This window comes from Rhinichthys klamathensis, unplaced genomic scaffold, assembly GCF_029890125.1.
Source record: "Rhinichthys klamathensis goyatoka isolate OS25496 unplaced genomic scaffold, OSU_Roscu_1.1 h1tg000703l_1, whole genome shotgun sequence".
In the NCBI taxonomy this organism is placed as follows: domain Eukaryota; kingdom Metazoa; phylum Chordata; class Actinopteri; order Cypriniformes; family Leuciscidae; genus Rhinichthys; species Rhinichthys klamathensis.
The window spans coordinates 95,001-122,500 of NW_026607124.1; the positions used below are offsets into that span (position 1 = coordinate 95,001).

Below are 27,500 nucleotides of genomic sequence, written 5' to 3' on the forward strand. Positions count from 1 at the left end.
TCAGTAAAGTTAGCTTCAGTAAAGTTAGCTTCAGTAAAGTTAGCTTCAGTAAAGTTAGCTTCAGTAAAGTGAGCTTCAGTAAAGTGAGCTTCAGTAAAGTTAGCTTCAGTAAAGTTAGCATCGGTAAAGTTAGCTTCGGTAAAGTTAGCTTCGGTAAAGTTAGCTTCGGTAAAGTGAGCTTCGGTAAAGTGAGCTTCAGTAAAGTGAGCTTCAGTAAAGTTAGCTTCAGTAAAGTTAGCATCAGTAAAGTTAGCTTCAGTAAAGTTAGCTTCAGTAAAGTTAGCTTCAGTAAAGTGAGCTTCAGTAAAGTTAGCTTCAGTAAAGTTAGCTTCAGTAAAGTTAGCTTCGGTAAAGTTAGCTTCGGTAAAGTTAGCTTCGGTAAAGTTAATATCAGTAAAGTTAGCTTCAGTAAAGTTAGCTTGCTTTTGCTTCAGTAAAGTTAGCTTCGGTAAAGTTAGCTTCAGTAAAGTTAGCTTCAGTAAAGTTAGCTTCAGTAAAGTTAGCTTCAGTAAAGTTAACATCAGTAAAGTTAGCTTCAGTAAAGTTAGCTTCAGTAAAGTTAGCTTCAGTAAAGTTAGGTTCAGCAAAGTTAGCATCAGTAAAGTTAGCATCAGTAAAGTTAGCTTCAGTAAAGTTAGCTTCAGTAAAGTTAGCTTCAGTAAAGTTAGCTTCAGTAAAGTTAGCTTCACTCATTGAGAGAAAATGTGCGCCTTTGGGGTTTGTAGTCTTTGTAATTACGTATTTTGACAGTCTTATACCTCAACAGTTTTACATTAAACTGCGACTTTCTTGACTTTAAAATGTATCTTTTAAATTGACAAACATTATATGTGTAATTCAGGGCACAATTCAAACGAGATCAAAATATTTGTTGTCTCTCGCCATTGACTACCATACAATTATTTCCGAAATAAGGTCCCATGGTGGTCGACCGGAAGGGGAGGGGCTTAGGCTCTCTATATGCGCATTTAAATATGTATGTGCGCAGGCGTTAATAGTCTATGGAGTTAATATTGTGCCATAATTAAACAAACAAATCCAGCATTTTGCAAACAAACTCGATCTGCTTTGCAAAGGAAAACTCGACTCGCAAACAAACAGAAAGCAATGTGCGAGTACAAAGGTCAATTTGAGTGAAAATGCAGTGGAGTAACACACATGCATTATGTTTTGCAAATATAAATAAATGAGCCTAGATAATATTTCACAAATAAATACAAACCATCCTAACTAGAGCTGTCAGTTAAACGCGTTATTAACGGCGTTAATTTTTTTATTAACGATTAACGTTTTTTTTTGGCCTAGCAAACTTTGTCGTTTTTTTCACATGCTTTTGCAACAGAACGCGGCATGCGATATGAGACCCATTCATTTCAATGTCTTGCGCCACGCGAGGACGTTGTGTTGCTTCGTCGACCAAAGCGCAAGCGGATCTAGCTAGACCGGAAACAAAACAACAGGCACGACGCACACACTTGTTTGGGCTTGCGAGCCGGCCAAATAGTAGGTTAACGTTACGTTTTGAGTGGATGACGAGCGCGAGACGCCGAAATGAATGCCAATAAGATTCTGAATGGAAAGTTTACTTTAAAAAAGTTGCCAATTGGTTCCATTGACGAGACCAAAGTGATCTGTGTGTTTTGTCGTTGTGAACTGAGCTATCATTATCGCAGCACGTCCAGTCTGAAATACCACTTGATGATGGCCAAGCACACACACACACACACACACACACACACACACACACACACACAGCTGATGCGAATTCTCCGCCCCCTCGTCAATATCAGGACCTCGTCAGGATTTCTTTCACCCTTTTATTGATGGACAGTGTTACATTGTGTGAGAGATTATTTGCTCCAAGTGAGAATGTTAGTGTGAAATTGAACACAGTATATGCCAGTTGTTTTCAATAAAAAACATTTGCACAAAGCAAGCCGATCCACTTTTCCATGTTGATAAGAGCATTAAAATGAGAAAAAATAATGGGACAAAAAGAAATCAAGAGACATTAAGAATAGATAAAAATGTGCGATTAAATGCGAGTTAACTGCGACATTAATGCGATTAATCGTGAGTTAACTATGACATTAATGTGATTAATCGTGAGTTAACTATGACATTAATGCGATTAATCGTGAGTTAACTATGCCATTAATGAGATTAATCGTGAGTTAACTATGCCATTAATGCGATTAATCGTGAGTTAACTATGACAGTAATGCGATTAATCGTGAGTTAACTATGACATTAAGGCGATTAATCGTGAGTTAACTATGCCACTAATGCGATTAATCGTGAGTTAACTATGACATTAATGCGATTAATCGTGAGTTAACTATGACATTAATGTGATTAATCGTGAGTCAACTATGACATTAATGCGATTAATCGTGAGTTAGCTATGACATTAATGAGATTAAGCGTGAGTTAACTATGACATTAATGTGATTAATCGTGAGTTAACTATGACATTAATGCGATTAATCGTGAGTTAACTATGACATTAATGCGATTAATCGTGAGTTAACTATGACATTAATGCGATTAATCATGAGTTAGCTATGACATTAATGTGATTAATCGTGAGTTAACTATGCCATTAATGCGATTAATCGCGATTAAATATTTTAATCGTTTGACAGCACCAATCCTAACATTTGTGTAACATTTGTGTGAAAATCGAGCCGAGAGATCTTACAATCGTAACAGACAGATATGCATTTGTGTGCACTAGATTTGGTTTTTGTTCAAAGGTTACATGCGATTTGTAGGATGGTTTGTATTTATTTTTGATTTCATGGTGACTTTAAGAGTGCATGTTGCATCTGTGTGAAAGTGTAGACTTGAAGGTTCACTCGCGGATCTTCTCCGTCTTTACTGTGTCACTCGTCACTTTCCCGGAGAAGCGCCAGTTCTGAGTCATGAATTTATGATGCTCTGATTCGGTGTCTTTGTCGCCTTCATGGTTCACAATAAATAATTCAATGGTTTTTCACTAAAAATTATGATCATGGAGTGTGTTCAGAGAGCTATTTTAAACCCGAGAGTCTGTAAGTGTCTCTGAGAAAGATGAGACACAGGTGAAGAGTGCGAGTGTGTGTTTGTGGGAGGATGAGATACATATTTGTCATTGTTCAACAAGTCATATTCACACACTTTACAGCAGGTTATATAAACCATCTGAGATCTAACTGTTCCTGCAGGTGTCGAACTATCAAGACTGTTGCGGTTTACGCTTTAAAATGCTGTTTAAAATTCATAATTACTTGTATTATGTACAGGTGAAACTCGAAAAGTTAGAATATCGTGCAAAAGTTCATTTATTTCAGTAATTAAACTTAAAAGGTGAAACTATTATATTTTATAGACTCATTACATGCAAAGTGAGATATTTCAAGCCTTTATTTGTTATAATTGTGATGATTATGGCTTACAGCTTATGAAAACCCCAAATTCAAAATTAGAATATTGTGAAAAGGTTTTCATATCTGTAATCCAATGGAAAGCAGACGGTGATATCTTAACAGTCATTGTTTGACTCATTAATCTCGGTCACTCAAAGTGGGTGTGAAGCATTTAGCCACAAATGTTTCTGAAGAACTCTGGACAGAAATTTGTATAATGACACTGGTGTTACACTGGTCTTACACTGATCTTACACTGGTGTTACACTGATCTTACACTGGTGTTACACTGGTATTACACTGGTGTTACACTGGTGTTACACTGGTGTTTCACTGGTGTTACACTGGTGTTACACTGGTATTACACTGGTGTTACACTGATCTTACACTGGTGTTACACTGGTCTTACACTGGTGTTACACTGGTCTTACACTGGTCTTACACTGGTGTTACACTGGTCTTACACTGGTCTTACACTGGTCTTACACTGGTCTTACACTGGTGTTACACTCGTGTTACACTGGTCTTACACTGGTCTTACACTGGTCTTACACTGGTGTTACACTGGTCTTACACTGGTCTTACACTGGTCTTACACTGGTCTTACACTGGTCTTACACTGGTCTTACACTGGTGTTACACTGGTGTTACACTGGTGTTACACTGATGTTACACTGGTGTTACACAGGTATTATAACGTGAATGTGATTTGTGAGTCCTTATATTTCAAATGGCGTTAAAAAAATACTAAACAGTGTTTTATTAAAAATGTAAAAATGGATAAAGTTTTCTGTGATGGGTACGTTTAGGGGTAGGGTTGGTGCGCGTGTGTGTGTGTGTGTGTGTGTGTGTGTGTGTGTGTGATGGACAGGTTGTGTGTGTGTGTGTGTGTGTGTGTGCGTGTGTGTGTGTGTGTGTGTGTGTGTTTTGCACACGCTGTTGTGAGTGGTATAATCTTGAGTGATTTTGAGCCGCTTTGACAGAGATGCATCAAAGACGCCAGCAAGGTGTCGTACAGTGAGTCACTATGGCAACAGGAGTGTTGTGTATAATAAAACCCGGCCGGCGGCGCTCCATCACACAGACGAGAGCGGAGCGAGACGCTGTTCTCCTGCGTGTCAAGCGGTTTCCAGGAGAAACACTGCTGTCATATGCTCATGTGAAGGTCATTCATCCTCTTTAAATCTTTATTTGAATATGGCAACATGATACCTCGTTCTACAATGTTTCTATGTTTAATCACTGACAGAGACCCCTCCCCCATCAGCCAATCACTGTGGGGATAGTTAGTAAGCTTGATGACATCATCCATAGCAACGAGGTCAACTCCGCCCCCTTTCTCTCAGCTCAAGACTTCATCAGTAAACGTGTGTCTCAGCCGGTCTGTGAAAGAGTTTTAGATGAAACCTTTACTGCGGTTTAGGAGAACTCTCAGTGCTGAGATCTGTTTACAGGCCCTGGTCTTTAATGATGTCCTCAGAGCGTTAGCACAGAAACATTTATACATCGTTCATGGAATGTTTTTTTCTGAAACATTTAAAGTTTTTTAAATGTTGCTTGTTTGGGAACGTTCAGAAAACATTCAAAAGTAACATTCCCATGTTTGCAAAGTTCTGTCTATCCATCTATCTATCCATCCATCCATATATCCATCTATCTATCTATCTATCCATCTATCCATCCATCCATCCATCCATATATCCATCCATCCATATCTTTCCATCCATATATCTATCCATCCATCCATATATCCATCCATATATCCATCCATCCATCCATATATCCATCCATATATCCATCTATCTATCTATCTATCTATCCATCTATCCATCCATCCATATATCCATATATCCATATATCCATCCATCCATATCTTTCCATCCATATATCCATCTATCTATCTATCTATCTATCCATCTATCCATCCATCCATCCATCCATATATCCATATATCCATCCATCCATATCTTTCCATCCATATATCTATCCATCCATCCATCCATCCATCCATATATCCATCCATATATCCATCCATATATCCATCCATCCATCCATCCATCCATCCATCCATCCATCCATATATCCATCTATCCATCCATATATCTATCCATCCATCCATCCATCCATATATCTATCCATCCATCCATATATCCATCCATATATCCATCCATATATCTATCCATCCATCCATATATCCATCCATCCATCCATACATCCATCTATCCATCCATATATCTATCCATCCATATATCTATCCATCCATCCATATATCTATCCATCCATCCATCCATCCATATATTCATCCATCCATCCATCCATCCATCCATCTATTTCCTCATTCAAGTTTATCTTTACAAACTTTGCTTTTCTAGTCAAAAAATTTGTAATATGAATTTATTTGTATTTCAATTATTTTTAATTATTTTCCCTTACATTGCAATTCAGATTCCTGTTTGCTACCTCAAATCAAATTCAATTTAAATTCAGGAATCTGAATAAAAATAAAAATAAATGTTAACTGAAATAAAAGTAGGCCAAAATTATATATATATATATAAAGGCCGAGCCTAAACAAATTTATTTAAAACAAAACTGGAAATGCCGTCTACAAATAACCTCAATCTCACGAGCTTCTCTCATTCAGCACCAATCCAAGTGTGTGCGCTTTATGCTTTTTTGCATGTAGTCGCATTATATGAGTCACTTTGTAATATTAGTCGCAGTATGACTTATATAATCAGAAAATACGGTAACAGTCATTAATTTTGTCTCGCCCAAAAAGTTGTCAGAGTCCCTGCAGCTTCATCAACATCCGTCATATTTACTGTCAAACAATCGTTTTTCACAACAGAAAGACAGTTTCCTGAAAGGATTGAAAGTCATTTTGATACGAGGCCAAAATCCCAGCCGTTCTAATGCTAGCCGAGCTATTTTAGGTGCGTAATCAAACTTTCATCAATTTAATAAATCTTCCAGACATAAACCCTGGACTGAACCCAGAACATGAACACGGGTGTGTAATTTCCTCCGCATCGATCGAGTTCTGCTCAGCTGCTGCTCGCTTCATCTGGAAATCATTCATTAAAATGCAATATTGATATGACAGTTTGAGATTGCGTTCAGATTTATGGCCAGAAAGAGGGTCATTTACATCCGTTTCAGAAATAAATAAAACCAGTAACACTTTACAATAAGGTTCATTAGTTAAAATTAGTTATACCTTAGTTAACTTTTACTAATATACATTATTAAAATCAAAGGTTATTTGTTAACATTAGTTAATGCACTGTGAACTAACATGAACAAACAATGAACAGCTGCATTTACAAAGATTAATAAATACAGTAACAAATGTGTTGCTCATTGTTGGTTCATGTCAGTTAATACATTAACTAATGTTAACTAGCGAACCTTACTGTAAAGTGTACCAAAAAACCTAATATTTTATCAATGAAACAGTGTCCAAAAATCACACAGAATCTTCAAGAATATGCAGAATCTTCAGGAAGTGTGTGTTCTGTCAAATGCATCTTTAAAAAGACGTAATAATTGTGGAGGGAATGATTTAGCGGTGGAGCGCCGGGGAAAAGCACTGGATTCTGGGATGCATTGATGCATGTTTGATCTGAATCAGAAGCTTCGGGTTCCAGAAGGAGAAACTGACCTTCAGGAGTTCAGGATGAAGAGGAGAATAACGAGCTTCAAGAGGAGCTTCTACATCAGAAACACAAACCATGAAGCTGATGCTCAGACACTAATGCAGGTCTATCCATCTATCTATCTATCTATCTATCTATCTATCTATCTATCTATCTATCTATCTATCTATCTATCTATCTATCTATCTATCTATCTATCTATCCATCTATCTATCTATCTATCTATCTATCTATCTATCTATCTATCTATCTATCTATCTATCTATCTATCTATCCATCTATCCATCCATCTATCTATCTATGCATCCATCCATCCATCCATCCATCCATCCATCCATCCATCTATCTATCTATCTATCTTTCTATCTATCTATCTATCTATCTATCTATCTATCTATCTATCTATCTATCTATCTATCTATCTATCTATCTACCTATCTATCTATCTATCTATCTATCTATCCATCTATCTATCTATCCATCTATCTATCTATCCATCCATCCATCCATCCATCCATCTATCTATGCATCCATCCATCCATCTATGCATCCATCCATTTATGCATCCATCCATCCATTTATTTATGCATCCATCCATCCATTTATTTATGCATCCATCCATCCATTTATGCATCCATCCATCCATCCATCCATCTATCTATTTATGCATCCATCCATCCATCCATCCATCCATCCATCCATCCATCCATCCATCCATCCATCCATCCATCCATCCATCTATCTATTTATGCATCCATCCATCCATCCATCCATCTATCCATTTATGCATCCATCCATCTTTCTATGCATCCATCCATCTATCTATCTATTTATGCATCCATCCATCCATCTTTCTATGCATCCATCCATCCATCCATCTATCTATTTATGAATTCATCCATCCATCCATCCATCCATTTATTTATGAATCCATCCATCTTTCTATGCATCCATCCATCCATTTATTTATGAATCCATCCATCCATTTATCCATCCATTTATGAATCCATCCATCTTTCTATGCATCCATCCATCCATCCATCCATTTATTTATGCATCCATCTATTTATCCATTTATCCATCCATTTATGAATCCATCCATTTATTTATGCATCCATCTATTTATCCATTTATCCATCCATTTATGAATCCATCCATTTATTTATGCATCCATCTATTTATCCATTTATGCATCCATCCATCCATCAGTCTATCCACCCATCCATCCATCATTTAAGGTAATCTTGATGAACTTTAATTTTCTAGTAAAAATTTTGGTAACATGAATTTATTTGAATTTTAATTCATTTGAATATTTTTTTCCCTACATTGCAATTCAGATTCCTGTTTGCTACCTCAAATTAAATCAAATTTAAATTCAAGAATCGCACTGGAATTTAAAAAGCATTCTCGACTCAGTTCTGAATTTCCAAACGAGTGCATTGAACTCCTGAAGACAGACGCTCTCTGAGAGATTAATGCCAGCAGACCCAAACCAGATCTCATGGTTTAACCTTCACGCTAGCGTCATAATCACCTCAGAGCAACACGAGGACTCTTGTGTGAATGTTCCTCAGCACTTAAACAAATCACTAATGTAATTATCTCATAAACAAGTGCAGATGTCCAGAAGAGATGAACGATGATTGCCGTTTTACCCACAAGGTCAGTTTATATTTGTCTTAGAGTTGAACAGATTGAGCAAGAAACCTGTTGGACTTTACTTGTTAAACAGGCATGCGTATCCATCTCTTTAATTAAGTTATTGCTACAATAAGCTTTTGGGTACACACAGATATGATTTAAATTCAATTTAGCTTTCGGTAATAAATCTTTATCTTTGCTCATCGTTCATGTCTGCTGTGTTGGCCAAGCGGGGGAAAAAACTTTCCTTTAAAGTAAGGAGATCTATTATACAGTATTATTACGATTTGTTACTGTTTTTGAAAGTCTCTTCTGCTCACTGCATTTATCTGATCAAAAATACAGTAAAAATTGTGAAATATTATTACAATGTAAATCAGCTGTTTTCTGTGTGAATATATAGTAAAGTGTAATTTATTCCTGTGATCAAAGCTGAATTTTCAGCATCATTACTCCAGTCTTCAGTGTCACATGATCCTTCAGAAATCACTCTAATATGAGGATCTGATGCTCAAGAAACATTTATGATTATTATCAATGTTATTAACAGTTCCGATTTTTGTGGAAACCATGATTTATTTTATTTTTTAGTTCAAAATAACAGCATTTATTTGAAGTAAAAACCTGTTGTAACATTATAAATGTCTTCACTGTTACTTTTGATCAATTTAATGCATCCTTCCTGTATAAATGTATTAATTTCTTTTAAAAAAATGGAATTTGCATGCAGCAATTTGATTATGATTAGTTTATCCTGTGAGTAAAAATCCATGTGATCTCTACAAATTTCCTTGCATAAAACTTTTTTAACAAGAAAAAAATGACTGAGTGCATCTTTAACTTAAACCTGCTAATACTCCTCTTGTGGTCTATTAGCCAGATGACTTATGATTCATAAAGCCGGTCTCTCTTTGTCTCATCAGACAGATATGGTGTCTAGCAGACAGTTTTTGTCTTATAATAGATATCTCATAATTTTACATGTCTGTTCTTTTATTCTGGTATGAATTGTAATGAGATGAGGGTGCCAGATGTGCTGCACATTTTTCAACATTTCTGCTACAGAATCACACTGTTTTACATGCAGTTTCTATATAAAATAAGTAAATAAATAAGTCACATTTCATCTAGTAAAAAAATTGCCGATGTGATTCAGAACAATGACAGATCGCATACAAAAAAATACAATGCAATCTCTTTAATACATGTTGTTTCTCCTAGACCAGTTGTTTGTGAGTGTATGGAATTAATTAAATGAAAATAAATGTGCAATTAAAATAAATAAATAGGGCCAAGCACAAAAAAAAAGCATGATGAGTAATGCAAGTTTGGCTGGAAGCATCAGACAGACTGCAACAATGAGTAACTAAAGACTCATTAGATTATTTTACCCAAAACAGCTGAAAAATCACAAATATAAATCACTAGTAATATTATTTAATTGCTTATGACTTTTGACCAATAGGTGGCGCTGTTATCAAGGTCAGTGTGAGGTCACAATGACACATAAAAAAGTTTGGAGTCATACGCTAAAGTTACAGCCTAAAAATCAGCTTGGCATAAAATTTGTTGATGTGTTATTCGACATCTTTCTTTGAAAAGTAAATTTTCAAAATGTCAAACAAACATGGCATAATTAGTATCACTGTTTTCAGTATAACTCAAGGAATTTATCAAGACCACTTTCATTTAAATAGGCAAAACTCATCAAAAGCTATTAGCTAAGTTATAAGCAAAAATAGCCATTTTGCATTTATCCAGACCAGTAGGTGGCGCTAAGCCGAAACACTGCAAGTATCCTCGGGTCATGCTTGTGATAACATGCACCAAATCTGGTGTGAATACGCCGAGGCGTTACGGAAATATAGCCTTACATCCATTTTTAACATGTCCTCCATCAAAATCGTTCGCCCGTTATTCGAGAACGTTTTGGTTTATCAAAAAGCTTTTAATAACTTAAAAAAAAAAAAAAAGTATGTTCACCATGTAGGACAAAATTTCAAAATGTGTCGAAAATGACGTCATGGGGTGCAATTGAAGAATCTTGAGGAAAAAAATAGTTTTATTTCTAGCCGTTATGGTTCAAAAGTTATTAGCATAAACATGCATGCAACTTTGGACAGTTGGTGGCGCTAGAGGGATTGAGTTAGAGACTCTAAAATTGGTGTGGTTATTGTTCAGACGTTCCTCTATCTGTGTGCCAAATTTCATAATTTTCTATGGGCTGCCATAGACTCATAAGCAGATGAAGGAGGAGTAAGATTAATAGTAATAAGACTACTAACACTAACGAATACAATTGGGTGCTTGGTGACCCCTTATAACAATTATCTCTAACAAGTATTTTATATGTTTACCATGTAAATGTGTTGATAAATTATTGAAAAAATACAATTTCTAAGTTTTAAATAAAATTGGCTGACAAAAAATCCATATTCTAGAGATCTCAACATGTGTTCTCACAAAATCTCAACAACATCTCAAACTGAGCTCAGATTTGCCAAGAAACCAAAGACTGCAATCAAAAGCCATCAATACGACCTCAAACGTTCCTCTCAAGGTCAAACGATCTAAACTGTTCCACATTCATTTCATAGCTCTATATATTCTCACTGCATGATGACTCATTTGTATCCGTTTTATTTTATGAAGATTAACTGAATACTTAACTAAGAACTCCATTAAGCTTTGAAAGAGCAACCGTTGAGCAATAAAACTTCCCTCTGAGACCATTTAAGAACAAGCCAAATAAAAACACTACTGTGCGCCAAGTCTTAATTATGTGGATCCATTCCACTAATGAAAGAGGAAACTTCCAACAACACATGAAAAGACAAACATTTCCTGTCGCTACTTTGTTTCTCCGTCAAACGTGTTCCGTTTCTCGTTACTTCATTCTACAAAATCAAATAGGAAAAACAGATGGAGGCGCTAGTTTGGGTTCGCTAGCGGAGCGTTCATTACCGCTAATGACAAACAGGCAAACCGGTGAGGATACAGGGACCCTGCCTTTCCGGGATCGCACAAATGCATCAGAAATCACAACATTTAACATGTAAAAGGTCTTTAAAGTCACCATGAAATAAAAATTAACAACTCTTATTGTTATGGAATATTGCAGTATATACAGTGCTTAGCATAAGTGAACACACCCATGCTAAAGTTGACTAAAAAGAGGAATAAAAAATTATCTTTTGGAAATTGATCTTCATGCTTTAATTAAAGAAATGAGGAAAAATCCAATAAATAAATGTTCTTCCTTAAAATACAGGGTGCATAAGTCAGTACACCCTACTATTTTAATTCCAAAGGCCAAGGGAACTTTATCAGGATTCATGAAATAACTGGCCTTTAAAAAATAAAAATCCGGACTTATGCACCCTGTGTTTTAAGGAAGAACATTTATTTATTTACGATACATCATTCATTCACAAAGAAAATTGGTGTCCTTAAAGGTTGGATTTTTCCTAAATTTTTTTATTTAAGGCATTAAGATCAATTTCCAAAAGATGATTTTTTATTCCTCTTTTTAATCAACTTTAGCATGGGTGTTTTCCCTTATGCTAAGCACTGTATTCTAAATTATTTATCCGTGCAAATTAGGGATCCACGATATATCGGCCACCATATCGGTATCGGCCGATATTTCATTTTTAACGTTATCGTTATCGGCCCGATAATACAATTTGGCCGATATATTAAAGGTGATAAATAATGAATTATTTCCTTCAACACTTGAGAGACTTCAGATGCGCACTGTTCAACATGCTTGATCTTAATTGCTTGAAATATGATTGGAATCAAAAAGGAAAATATAGTTAAGTGCAAAATGTGCTGTCATATCGGCAACGAGAGCATTATAATTGTGCGATTTTAATTGTGAGACTTTTTTTTGTTGCAATCAGGCTCTCAAAAATTATATAAAAATTGGATTTTGATTTATCGGCCAATATCGGTTATCGGCTTTCAAATATAAAGAATTATCGGTTATCGGTATCGGCCCAAAATGTTCATATCGGTGCATCCCTAATGCAAATCATCGTTTTAAATTCATGTTAAATTCATGTGTCCTTCCCCTCTCTCTTGCAGCATCTCTTCTCTGATGATGTGGGCGGGGCTATAACCTGTCACTCACATGAGATCAGCCAATAGCAAACCACAACCATCCAATCAACTCCTCACAGACAAAATCAAGCCCCGCCCACATTTGTTCTTGTTTGAGAAGCGTTTCACTCGGATGTATTGTACATCACAACAGGGAGGAAAAGTATATCAACAACAATTTAGACGTTTAATTTAGAATACGTTTAATTTAGAATTTAATGTGCATCTGTGTGATTTATTTCTCCTATTTGAAGAATCATTCATGGTGTCCCGGCGAGCAATTTTGCGTTTAAAAGACGTCTAATAGCCGTCTAAACACAGCCCAGACGTCTAGGCTAAAACAAGGCAAAATTTGAGCTGTCAGTGAAAATGTTATAACCAAATAATAGACTATAGTTATCAATAAGATAAAGAAATGAGTGAAGAAATGAAACCAAACACCATGTAATCACTGTTGACTTTGCTTACATGATGGAATATCATACATCTCGCAAGTTATTCTGGCAAACACAACATGTAACCAAAACATTCAAGGTTATTTTGTCTAGAAGTGTGTTCCTCATTGGGCTATATCGGGTCTATTTAACCGAGGCGCTGAAATGACTGCTATTGCTTGCTGGGGTGGTTCAGGGTTAGTGGTTTGTTTGTTCGCCGAGGATGAGCAACACTAACAGTGACGCTAGTCTTAGATAACACCACTCATTTAATGCTGCTTATTTAAAATTCAATGTACGCCTTACGTATGCAAATGAGCACTTAATCAAAAGGAAGCAAACATACAAAAAAACTCATCCTCCGCAGTCTAATCAGCACAAACAATGCATTTATTCGAAATCACTGGTTTTAATCATAATTGTCATCCCGGAGGACCAGCTAATGTGCATTTCAGCCATAATCAAGACTGTTTTTTTGCCTCTGTTCGAGTCTTTTGCTTGATCACCGCAGAAACTGAATGATGGCCAGTGTGATAACATTCCTGCTGAACGACCCGTCTGATTCACCTTCAAGCGGACACGGCAAACAGAATGACGCTAACATGCATGCTATGTACATTATAGCTTGATTTCTCTCTCTCTTTCCATCTCTCCATGCTCCGTCTTTCTCATGCGCTCGTTGGCGGTTCGAGATTGTAGCCTGTTTAAAACCCTCATGGCCCTGGGCAACACGGTAACGCGCCTGTCAAAAACACTTTCTGTTATAATGGCCTGGACTTGCGAACTGGAGAGAGGCAGATAACACGCTGTGCACACACACACACACACACACAAGCTTATCTCACATTGTTTTCTGCCAGATATCAATGGCTATGTTCCTAAACTATTGCACGTTCCCGTCACAGAGATGTCAATCCCTGACTGTTAGAATAGAGACTTGCTTGCATATCAGATTTTTTTTCTGAGTCTCTAAAAATATCACTCCAGTAATATCATGCATCTCATCTTGAGTTTAAGATCTTCTCAACAATGGCTCAAACGATGCTCACCATTACGAACCCTGAGATCTCAATATGCACTCAAACAGTTCTCATCAAATAATCAGAGCTTTTAAAATTCTACACTCTTACTAAATATTGATATTTTTTATTATTTCGCAAGAGGATTTTTTGGCATCTGAGACAAAGTTGACATCTAATTGATTCTAAGTAAGATCTGCCAAATTTGAAACACAAGTCTCAAAGCAATAAAATGTTCGTCTGGGCCGTCTCATATAACTCATAATTACTTTCATTTGGGGCTGTTTTCACCAAGGGAGACAGTGGCTAAAACAATTATCAACAGTACAAAAGAAATATGACAAGAAATGAGACTGAATAGTCCAACACCGTGTACACTCATCGAGATCTTTTGCTGCCTTCACATGAATTATTCTCACTTTTTTCTTGGGGAAATCTTATTGAGATTCAGATTGTTTTATTTAGTGCCATGTCAGCATCCATGGCTATTTTCATGGCAAAATTTAATTAGAGAAATTCAAATATCTTATAAATACAATAAAAGCCAACCAAACAAAAACAGCAAGTCATATTATACAAGATTTTTTTAATTAACATATGATAAAAATACCTTTACAGGCATAATCTTACTAAATAAGTGCTTGAGGTAACTTCGGGAAATCTTATTAAACCCAAAATACATTTAAGATATTTAATCCAACGTTTTTTTTTTTTTATAAAATGTAGCAACCCATTCGTTGACAATCATATAAACATAAACGACCAATCTGTAAAGTATTAGTCAGTTTGCTGATAACTCTGGAATTTCGGTCAAATAAAGTAGGGTGAACAGACCATGGGCGGGGTTAAGGGTAGGCCATCGTCCCTGATTGGTCTACCCCAGTGACGGGTAGGTTTAGGGGCGGGGTTAGGGGTAGGCCATCGTCCCTGATTGGTCTACCCCAGTGACGGGTAGGTTTAGGGGCGGGGTTAGGGGTAGGCCATCGTCCCTGATTGGTCTACCCCAGTGACGGGTAGGTTTAGGGGCGGGGTTAGGCGTAGGCCATCGTCCCTGATTGGTCTACCCCAGTGACGGGTAGGTTTAGGGGCGGGGTTAGGTGTAGGCCATCGTCCCTGATTGGTCTACCCCAGTGACGGGTAGGTTTAGGGGCGGGGTTAGGGGTAGGCCATCGTCCCTGATTGGTCTACCCCAGTGACAGGTAGGTTTAGGGGCGGGGTTAGGTGTAGGCCATCGTCCCTGATTGGTCTACCCCAGTGACGTGTAGGTTTAGGGGCGGGGTTAGGGGTAGGCCATCGTCCCTGATTGGTCTACCCCAGTGACGGGTAGGTTTAGGGGCGGGGTTAGGCGTAGGCCATCGTCCCTGATTGGTCTACCCCAGTGACGGGTAGGTTTAAGGGCGGGGTTAGGGGTAGGCCATCGTCCCTGGTTGGTCTACCCCAGTGACGGGTAGGTTTAAGGGCGGGGTTAGGGGTAGGCCATCGTCCCTGATTGGTCTACCCCAGTGACAAGTAGGTTTAAGGGCGGGGTTAGGGGTAGGCCATCGTCCCTGATTGGTCTACCCCAGTGACGGGTAGGTTTAAAGGCGGGGTTAGGCGTAGGCCATCGTCCCTGATTGGTCTACCCCAGTGACGGGTAGGTTTAAGGGCGGGGTTAGGGGTAGGCCATCGTCCCTGATTGGTCTACCCCAGTGACGGGTAGGTTTAAGGGCGGGGTTAGGCGTAGGCCATCGTCCCTGATTGGTCTACCCCAGTGACGGGTAGGTTTAAGGGCGGGGTTAGGGGTAGGCCATCGTCCCTGATTGGTCTACCCCAGTGACGGGTAGGTTTAAGGGCGGGGTTAGGCGTAGGCCATCGTCCCTGATTGGTCTACCCCAGTGACGGGTAGGTTTAAGGGCGGGGTTAGGGGTAGGCCATCGTGGGGTCCGGATAACAGGAAAGTACCAAAGTTTATCGTTTGCTGCCAGTTTCAACGCGCAAGCAATTTTAAAGCAATCAAGCGCAATAAGATGCGAAAGAGAACTCAATTCACACACACCGAATTCCCTTTTCTTCTCTATGTGTGCTTGAACGGACACACACACGCGTAATCAAAATGCCCGTCTCACCGAGTGTAAACACAGTCGCTTATGGCTTACGTGAACCAAAAAATTGAGAGAAAAAAACGAATGCGTATCATTATATTGGATCCGTGCATTTACTCTTAAAGTGACAGCAGCCTAACATTCCTGCATCATTAATCTTAATCAAACAACAAAATACAAAGAGAAAATCTTTTTGTAGCTTTAACAAAGATTAATTATATTAATGTATACAGTGAAGACTATGTTATTTTACCTTTGATTATTCCATTTCTGTACCTGAATACAGTAAGACTTGCTTGAAAAACATAAAGCACTGTTTATTTAATTTGTATCTTTGTTCTATTGTAATATGATTTGTTCATTATTTTAAACGCAGATTCACTCCCCTACAAAATCACCCCTATGATTCTAGAAATTTCCAAATAGAGCTGTTCAAGTCATCTGTCGAAATTGTTTTCATATCGCAATATATATCGCAAAAAAAACAAAATAGGTAGGGTAGAGTGGGGGAAAATACCCCCCCTGGAGTAAAACGCCCCCCACCCGTTTTTCCCAAAATAACCACTAGAATGAATCAAGATACATTTTTACTATTGCTATGCACTACGTTGACAACGGGGATATACAAGTCTCCATGGAGAAGCTGACAAACACCAGCGACGAATTTGAAGAGAAGAGGATTACATGGAAAGTGCTATAATTTTCAGATATTAGTAAACAAGTGTTTAATAGAATATTGTTCACAGTGATATCACAGTGATTTATGATAGATGAATAGTGAAGTCTGTAGTTTGAGAGCATATGTTATTTATAAGGAATATAATTATATATATATATATATATATATTTTTTTTTTTTTAAAGACATAGCTTGTGGGGTAAAACGCCCCCCAAGGGGCATAGTTTCTCTTTATCATAATTACTACAGTAACATATTTCTGTTTATCAAAGTCTTTATTTTACACTTTAATGCAGTGTAACTAGGCGTTAAAATCACAATATGTGAACAAAACATGAAACAATTACCTCAAGTGAGCATTAGCTAGCTAGCTTGGTGGATGTAATGATGGAAGGTGGTTAGGTGAACCACCTAACCACCATAGTGGCTTTTAATGCATTTATTGAATATATTTCACTATAAATATACTTATTTATGTTTCATATTTATTTAGGGTTTTCTGTTTTTCTTGATGATAGTGGTGAACAAATACTACATCAATTATCAACCCCTTATAGGCCTAGTGTAGAAATCAAAATATTAAAATGTTAGAAATTTGGCTATTTTGTACATTCCTGAAATAAATATTAATAGGTATTCATGTTGTTGCATTACTTGCCTTTTACTTTTAGAGATTAAAAACTATATTAATTTTGCTGTTGATCTATTAAGCAAACTGGTTGGTAAGAAAGAGGGCATTTTACCCCACCTTGGGGGGCGTTTTACCCCACCGCTGGGGCAAAACGCCCCCTTTGTACAAAAATATTTTCAGTCAAAAAAAAAAAAAAATTATGAAGGTTGAGCAATTTTAATATTTGGCAAATAACTCCTGCCATAGTCACTCAAAACTGGGATGGCAATTCTAGTCACATTTATGTTTTGTTTCACAGTAATGTCACATTTTCCTTAAGGGGGGTGTTTTCCCCCACTCTACCCTATATTGCATTCCCAATATCGTGCAGCCCTAAATTACAAGTTATAGTGTATAAAACATACAATATGCCTGAAATGGTTACTCATATATGTAAATATGCACTACTTTAACGGCAAGACAAGGCGATGTACTGTAGCTGTTGAGGAAAAACTATATTTTTTATTATAATATTTACGATAATTCTGATAGCATTTGAAGACAGCATTAAATCACTGAAAGCATGAACTGAGAAATATAGATGAAATGTCATGTGAGAAAAGAAAGTGCCTCCATTGTGCCATTACTCATTATCCTGTCCATCGAGTCAAGCAAACTTCATTTATATAGAACATTACACAATAAAATTGCTTTACAGTAAAAATCAGCGCGAGTGTCTCCAAACACGGTTTCCTCCAGTATAACCGAATGTGATTAATTACTGTTTTAATAATCACTCACATGGATTACACTGGAGGAAATGGACTAACAAGTTGCTGTTGCATGTTCCTTTAAGCTGGAGACTAAATGTATAAATATTTGATTCAATTATTAATATACACATACTGAACTTAAAATCCTCAAAGCAGAAAAGATAAATGTTTACAAGACATATTAAAACTAACACACACACACACACACACACACACACACACACACACACACACACACACAGTACAAGACTAATTTTCATGTTTCGGTTTTTTATCTTTATTTGATCTTTTTTTAACGTTAATTTTTTGCCTTTAAATGAGGCCCACGTTATTTGTTGACATCAATGCATTGCATAAACACGAGTTTGTGTGAAAATTAATTTTGAGTCATACAATCTGGTCATGATGAAATGTGTTCCGGGCGACAACCTTCTGTCCTGAAGAGTGCGTTTGCTTTTACTCTGATTTCTAGAAGAGAGACAGAGACTTGAACATGACTCTCTGGAGCTCAATCTCTCACCAATATAGTGTGTTACAATAGAAAGAGCCATAATACACGCCTGAACAACATCACACAGGCTGGGTGACGAGAGTCGGCTCACTTTATCCAAACAAAACTTCCCCTGTTTCCTCACAGCATCCAGGATGACGGCGACACACACTCCTGCTCAGAAGAGCCTCGGATAATGTTGCATAACCTCAGTGTGTTCACCCACGCGCTCCACAGGTATCTCGGCTTCAGGGTTCACCCGTGCGTGTGTGCGTGCGTGTGTGTGTGTGTGTGTGTGTGTGTGTGTGTGTGTGTGTGTGAAGTTTACTCACCCAGGTCTTGGCTGTGTCCTCATCTGTGTGTCTCCTCGGCTCCTGCTCGCCGTCACCTCCTCATTCATATCTGTCCATAAGTCACACGACCGAGTCCATACGTGTCCTCAAGCCCGCGCGTGTGTGTGTGTGTGTGTGTGTTTACCACTGGCATCAGAAACGCGGACCACATAAAACCCTCTTCCTTCACACGCACGATCAGAGATGCTCTTCCAGAGTGTGTGTCAGCGCGCGCTCGCGCTCGCGCTCGTGCGTGTCTGTGTGTGAGAGACGGAACACACACTGTCTCTGTCTCTGGCGCTGCCTGCTGCTGTTTGGTTTCGCTGATGCTGACACACACACACACACACACACACACACACACACACACACACACTCAGGGTTCGTCTCACAAGTGCAGCACTGGAGCAGAAACGTAGCGTCGCTAGGGCTCGTGATAATTCAATTACGTTCAATTCACCTATAGCGTTTTATTATTATTATTTAATTTTTTTACAATACATATCCTTTTACAGTAGCTAAAGATTTAATATGTTGCTAAGCTATTGCGATGTTATTCTGGGTGGTTGTGGAGGAACTCCTGCTTTACATCTGTAGTTCGGTTCAAATTTGGTCCGGACCAAGGGCAAAAAATAATATTTTGTAGCATTTTTCAGGCATTTTGGTTCCTTTTCACACCACTGATTGCTCTGGTCCGAAACAATTGATGAGTTGATGAAACGAACCAAAATGCAGTCACCACATCCACATCACTCGTTGGCCAGATCATGTGTCTTGAACGTATTTCCATAACTGCACTTCGATTGGTCAGAATTAACGTGCGGGAAATTCCACAGAGCTACTGTTTGCTAAACAAAGCCAAGATTTCTGTTCTTGTGAGTTTTTGAAAGTTGGGACCTAATATGGTCATCACATTTTAAAAAGTGCGTAATTTGTACGAATTCATCCGACCTCACTCATACAAAATTCATACGATTTTTGAATACGAGTCGTATGAATGACCTACCCCTGACCCCGCCCCTAAACCTACCCATCACGTGGGTTTAGACCAATCGTACGAATTCGTACGAGTGAGTGAGGTCATACAAACCTTTAATCGCATGTACGAATTGGTCGTGAGATAGCGTTGAAAATTCAGCTTGGATCACAGGAATAAATTACATTTTAAAATAAATTAAATTTTAAATTGGAATAATAATTCACAATTTTTACTGTATTTTTTTGTATTTTTACAGTTTTTTACAATCACTTTGCTACTATTTTCAGAACCTTGATGTCATGTTTCAAAACTCTAGACACAAAACTCACAAGGGTTATCACTTGTAACACAGGCTGTCTAATGTTCAAAACACTGCATTGTGCATTCACATCTTTAAAGAAATCTTGCACTTGCACAATCATTGTTTCAAAAAACAAATTTACTGAAATACCATTGAAACATAACTATAGATCACCCACACACACGCAACCGATAGTTTCACTGTGTCATTGTTCGTACAATCATTAAATATTGTAGAACAAAATAGGTGATCCAGGTTTCATTATGGTCTACATGTACAGTAAACACATCTCTGTGAACGCACTGCAGTCGTAGAGAGAATACACACATAGTGGAATCACTGAACAAAGTGTGTAATATATTGATGCAAAACACTACAGTACAATCACAACACAGGTTTATTGGAATCAAAGCAAAAATATTAAATATTACTGTAGGCTACATCCATGGATATTGTAGTGTAATTGGTTCATGCTCCACGCTAATTGGTGACAATGAATCTCGTTATCTTGAAACTGTCATGATTTACTGCAAACATGGAAGATTGTGTGTCTATGCATTAAGAGTAACGCAACAGTTACTTATCATGTTGAGCAGTTGTATCAAATGATAGGTAGATCATAGTAAGGAAATGAATAGACACTCATTTGAAATGTAATGTGTGAATTGCCTTTTGAAATAGTAGCACTGTGATGTTAAGTTGTGTCATATTGAACAGGGGATTTGTGTTGAGTGAACAAATGATCTAAGTTTTATGTGTATTGTATCCAAGCAATTGAGAAAAGGGTTAGAGTTTTGAAAAATGTGCATTTTGATCATTGGTTGTGATTTTTGTGTCTAGAGTTGTGAAAAATGACATCAAGGTTCTGAAAATAGTAACAAAGTGATTGTAAAAAAAACTGTAATCAAATAAACGCAGCCTTAAAAACATAAAAAATCGTACCGATCCCAAACTTTTGGAGTACGTCTATCCTGGAAAAGGCCCATTACATGTAGGGTCAACAACTTCATTTCTTAACACATGTTCCTGGTGTTATTATAATAAAAGTGCACATTATTCAGAAAAAATACATATTTCCATCAAAAAACCTCTAAATTCAGACATGATTGAATAATGTACATTTTAGTCACATATCTATTTAACCATTGCATATACTACTAAATTATGGCCAATAGTTAATACAAATGCTGATTAACTTATTTAATACTGCAAAAATAGCAAATATTTGAAAAGAAGCTTTATCACTGCTTCACCTTCAAGCACAAATCCACTTCAAAATATCAAATGAAGTTGTTGAATTGAACTCAATGACACTATATTATCTTATGTAGAGATTATGCTTTATAATAAACACCACATTCATTAATGCACAAAGTTGCAAATGCTTTTTAAAAAAATGTAATCTGTTGTATTTCTCCATCATGCACATAAAGGCATGTTTTAAGGTTGTCCTCTGTCTGGAGAAGTGTTTGTGCTGCTCTAGGAGAACGTGTGTGTGTGTGTGTGTGTGTGTGTGTGTGTGTGTGTGTGACAGCATGTCTCAGTCTCTGTGTGTGTGTGTGAAACCGCAACACAGAACGAGTCTCACACCGTCTGCCTCAGTGTCTCGCTGCGTTAACAGTGTAATTGGATTTCACTTCAGCAACCATAAAGCTTGCTGTGTGTGTGTGTGTGTGTGTGTGTGTGTGTGTGTGTGTGTGTGTGTGTGTGTGTGTGTGTGCACTGCAGTCCTTCTCTGTAAATCTACACATTCAAATGATTTCAAAAGGCAAGCGAACAGAAGTAAAGGCTTCAGCGCTCACTGTTTTCAGACTAGACTGTGGTTTCGCGTCTGAAGAAGCAAAACATGCGGCACAAGCTAATGGAAAAGTTCATGCAAGAGTTCAAATGAGACTCTATATGGCTATGAGTTCAATTATTCAGGGACCTCAGTTCATATTTTCAAGTTATAGGTGACTTTCACTGAATATTAAACCCAATATCTTGAATGATACGGTGTTGAGCTATTAACAGTCAACTCTCTTTGCAAATGAATAGATAGTGAACAGCTGTTAAACAATGATAAAACACCATAAACGTATAATAAAACTAGATGTGTTCAACGTTCAGTTCTGGAGCAACACACGGCCGAGTAAATGATGATGATGATGATCACTGTGGATGATTTATTCTAGAGCCCGTCTCACGCAGGACTTCCATAACTCAAGTTAAACATCTTCCTCTCCCAGGACGCTTTATGAAGGAAACGAGTGACGACATTAAAGCGATCAGTGATCTCTCCAAACAAGCGTCCCGTCACACAGACAAACAACTCCATCGGGTTTGAGCAAATTGAGTAAATTGTTCCACTGAGTGAAAGAAGGAGCCAATTACCGATCTCGTTATTGTGCACATCATTTATCATCCGTGCAACTTCCGTGAAAGCTCGCTTTATCCACGCATTTACAGATTGCATGTGGATTTAGAAGTGCAATTGATTTTGTTAATGGCTTGATGTCATGTGCATTTCATTATGGAAGCCAAAAAGAAAAAAATCATGCTCTGGTAAGACAAATTATCAGATAAAAAATCAAAATTATGACATACTTATAAGATGAAAAGTCAAAATTATGACATACTTATAAGATGAAAAGTCATAATTATGACATACTTATAAGATGAAAAGTCATAATTATGACATACTTATAAGATAAAAAGTCAAAATTATGACATACTTATAAGATGAAAAGTCATAATTATGACATACTTATAAGATAAAAAGTCAAAATGATGACATTATAAGATAAAAAGTCAAAATTATGACATACTTATAAGATAAAAAGTCAAAATTATGACATACTTATAAGATGAAAAGTCTTAATTATGACATGCTTATAAGATGAAAAGTCATAATTATGACATACTTATAAGATGAAAAGTCATAATTATGACATACTTATAAGATAAAAAGTCAAAATTATGACATACTTATAAGATGAAAAGTCATAATTATGACATACTTATAAGATAAAAAGTCAAAATGATGACATTATAAGATAAAAAGTCAAAATTATGACATACTTATAAGATGAAAAGTCATAATTATGACATGCTTATAAGATGAAAAGTCATAATTATGACATACTTATAAGATGAAAAGTCATAATTATGACATACTTATAAGATGAAAAGTCATAATTATGACATACTTATAAGATAAAAAGTCAAAATTATGACATACTTATAAGATGAAAAGTCATAATTATGACATACTTATAAGATAAAAAGTCAAAATGATGACATTATAAGATAAAAAGTCAAAATTATGACATACTTATAAGATGAAAAGTCATAATTATGACATGCTTATAAGATGAAAAGTCATAATTATGACATACTTATAAGATGAAAAGTCATAATTATGACATACTTATAAGATGAAAAGTCATAATTATGACATACTTATAAGATAAAAAGTCAAAATGATGACATACTTATAAGATAAAAAGTCAAAATTATGACATACTTATAAGATGAAAAGTCATAATTATGACATACTTATAAGATGAAAAGTCATAATTATGACATACTTATAAGATGAAAAGTCATAATTATGACATACTTATAAGATAAAAAGTCAAAATTATGACATACTTATAAGATGAAAAGTCATAATTATGACATACTTATAAGATAAAAAGTCAAAATGATGACATTATAAGATAAAAAGTCAAAATTATGACATACTTATAAGATAAAAAGTCAAAATTATGACATACTTATAAGATGAAAAGTCATAATTATGACATGCTTATAAGATGAAAAGTCATAATTATGACATACTTATAAGATGAAAAGTCATAATTATGACATACTTATAAGATAAAAAGTCAAAATTATGACATACTTATAAGATGAAAAGTCAAAATTATGACATACTTATAAGATAAAAAGTCAAAATTATGACATACTTATAAGATGAAAAGTCATAATTATGACATACTTATAAGATAAAAAGTCAAAATTATGACATACTTATAAGATGAAAAGTCATAATTATGACATACTTATAAGATGAAAAGTCATAATTATGACATACTTATAAGATAAAAAGTCAAAATGATGACATTATAAGATAAAAAGTCAAAATTATGACATACTTATAAGATAAAAAGTCAAAATTATGACATACTTATAAGATGAAAAGTCATAATTATGACATGCTTATAAGATGAAAAGTCATAATTATGACATACTTATAAGATGAAAAGTCATAATTATGACATACTTATAAGATAAAAAGTCAAAATTATGACATACTTATAAGATGAAAAGTCATAATTATGACATACTTATAAGATAAAAAGTCAAAATTATGACATACTTATAAGATAAAAAGTCAAAATTATGACATACTTATAAGATGAAAAGTCATAATTATGACATGCTTATAAGATGAAAAGTCATAATTATGACATACTTATAAGATGAAAAGTCATAATTATGACATACTTATAAGATGAAAAGTCATAATTATGACATACTTATAAGATAAAAAGTCAAAATTATGACATACTTATAAGATGAAAAGTCATAATTATGACATACTTATAAGATAAAAAGTCAAAATGATGACATTATAAGATAAAAAGTCAAAATTATGACATACTTATAAGATAAAAAGTCAAAATTATGACATACTTATAAGATGAAAAGTCATAATTATGACATGCTTATAAGATGAAAAGTCATAATTATGACTTCCTTTTAAGATGAAAAGTCATAATTATGACATACTTATAAGATAAAAAGTCAAAATTATGACATACTTATAAGATGAAAAGTCATAATTATGACATACTTATAAGATAAAAAGTCAAAATGATGACATTATAAGATAAAAAGTCAAAATTATGACATACTTATAAGATGAAAAGTCATAATTATGACATACTTATAAGATGAAAAGTCATAATTATGACATACTTATAAGATAAAAAGTCCAAATTATGAGATGCTTATAAGATGAAAAGTCATAATTATGACATACTTATAAGATGAAAAGTCATAATTATGACATACTTATAAGATAAAAAGTCATAATTATGACATACTTATAAGATGAAAAGTCATAATTATGACATACTTATAAGATGAAAAGTCATAATTATGACATACTTATAAGATAAAAAGTCATAATTATGACATACTTATAAGATGAAAAGTCATAATTATGACTTTAAAAGTTGACATTATGACATACTAAGTTGCAATTATGACCGTGAAAGTCATACTTATGACATAAAAAGTCAAAATTATCACTTACTAAATTGAAATTATGAGATTAAAAAAGTCAAAATGACAGTTATAATTGCCAAAATGTTGAAATTATGACAAGAAGTATGACTTTTTGTCATTATTATGTCATTAGTATGTCAGTTTTGACTTTTTAAGTTTAAATTTCGACTTAGTTTATCATAATTGACTAATAAAGTGGACGAAAACTTAAACGTTTTATGTAGTTTTGACTTTTTATCTCAATTATGACTTAAAGTTATAATTTTGACTTTGTATGTCATATTTTTGACAGTCATAAATTCAATTTGATCAATTTTGACTCAATTTCAACTTAATTTTTTAGTCATTATTTTAACTTTGTCTTAATTTCAACATCATTTTGACATTTTAAGTCATAATTTTAACTTTTTATCTTATAATTATACCTTTTAAAGTCATAATTTTGACTTTTTGTTAATTTTGACAAGCAATAATTTTGACTTTTAAACATAATTATGACTTAGAATGGCATAATCTCACATTAGTATGTCATAATGATGATTTACAGTACCAGAGCATGATTTCCCCTTATGTGCTGGAAATGAGCATGTTTCGGTCCTGCATGAAGCTGCCGGTTACCCAGATGTCTCTCTCTCTCTCTCGGCGTAACCGGAGCGAGATGCACTCGAGCTGTAAATATAGGTCACAGTCACACTGAAGCTTCTGACACACAATCACAACACACACTATTGACTTCCCCATCCAGCTCTGCTTTTATCCGTGCGCTTCTACATCTCCACCGGAGGCTGATAGAAACCCCATCTCAGGACCCGTTCTCCTGACACACACACACACACACACACACACGGTTTAACCGTAATCCAGGGCTGGAGGCGAGGAATTATGGGAAACAAACATAGTGGCATCATTACGGAAGCTGGGATTTGACTCTTGGAAATGGTGGATACAAACTTGCACAAAATAATGGCCTTTTTTGTATGGCGCTTTTCACAATACACTGAAAAATTCAATTGCATATCACATTTTTATTAGTTTTAACAAACTAACTAATAAACTTAATGTGATGCATATTTGTCAGACGTACAGAACTAAAAAAAGAAAAAAACAGTGCATAGTTTGTTATTAACTATTTGCATCTATTTTATTCTATTTAAATAATCATTTTTTTCTCAAAAGCTAAATTTGAAAAATTTATTTATTCAGTTAAAAAAAATATGAACATGTTTAAAACATGGCTAGCTGCGAACAAGCAATATTTAATAATTATATGTAAATAAACCTGATTATTGTGGCTTTAAAACACATTCAGGTCATCAGATTCTATTACAGAAATCTGTTTCATTTATGTATGGATGACACATTTGCATACAGAATATCCATGTTTGTTTATTATCAATAAATAAATAAAAATATGGACATTTAACCATGTTCACATGATTCTAAGCAATTTCAATAAATGCATTTTGAATATATGGTTATGTAAATCAAATCAAATATAGATACAAATAGTTCACAATAAACTATGCGTTTCATTTATGACAAATATGCATCACATTTAAAAGCACATTTCAATACAGAATATCCACGTTTGTTTATTATCAATAAATCCAATGAAATTAAAATGATCAAAAAATTGAGAATGGCTTGTTCCACGGCATCTCAACCATCTTCACAATTTAACTGATTCTAAGCAATCTGAATACATGCATTTT

At 35.5% G+C, this 27,500-nt stretch overlaps 1 protein-coding gene across 1 annotated transcript in view; it reads right to left on the minus strand.

The window, feature by feature from the left end:
* LOC130076876 (leucine-rich repeat and immunoglobulin-like domain-containing nogo receptor-interacting protein 3) overlaps window positions 1-19,565 on the minus strand; it is a 70,278-nt gene extending 50,713 nt beyond the window's left edge. Inside the window, exon 1 of the mRNA XM_056242159.1 lies at window positions 19,232-19,565. The gene's annotated coding sequence lies outside the window, so the exon portion shown is untranslated. The remainder of the gene's footprint in view (window positions 1-19,231) is intronic.
* Window positions 19,566-27,500: the final 7,935 nt, after the last annotated feature.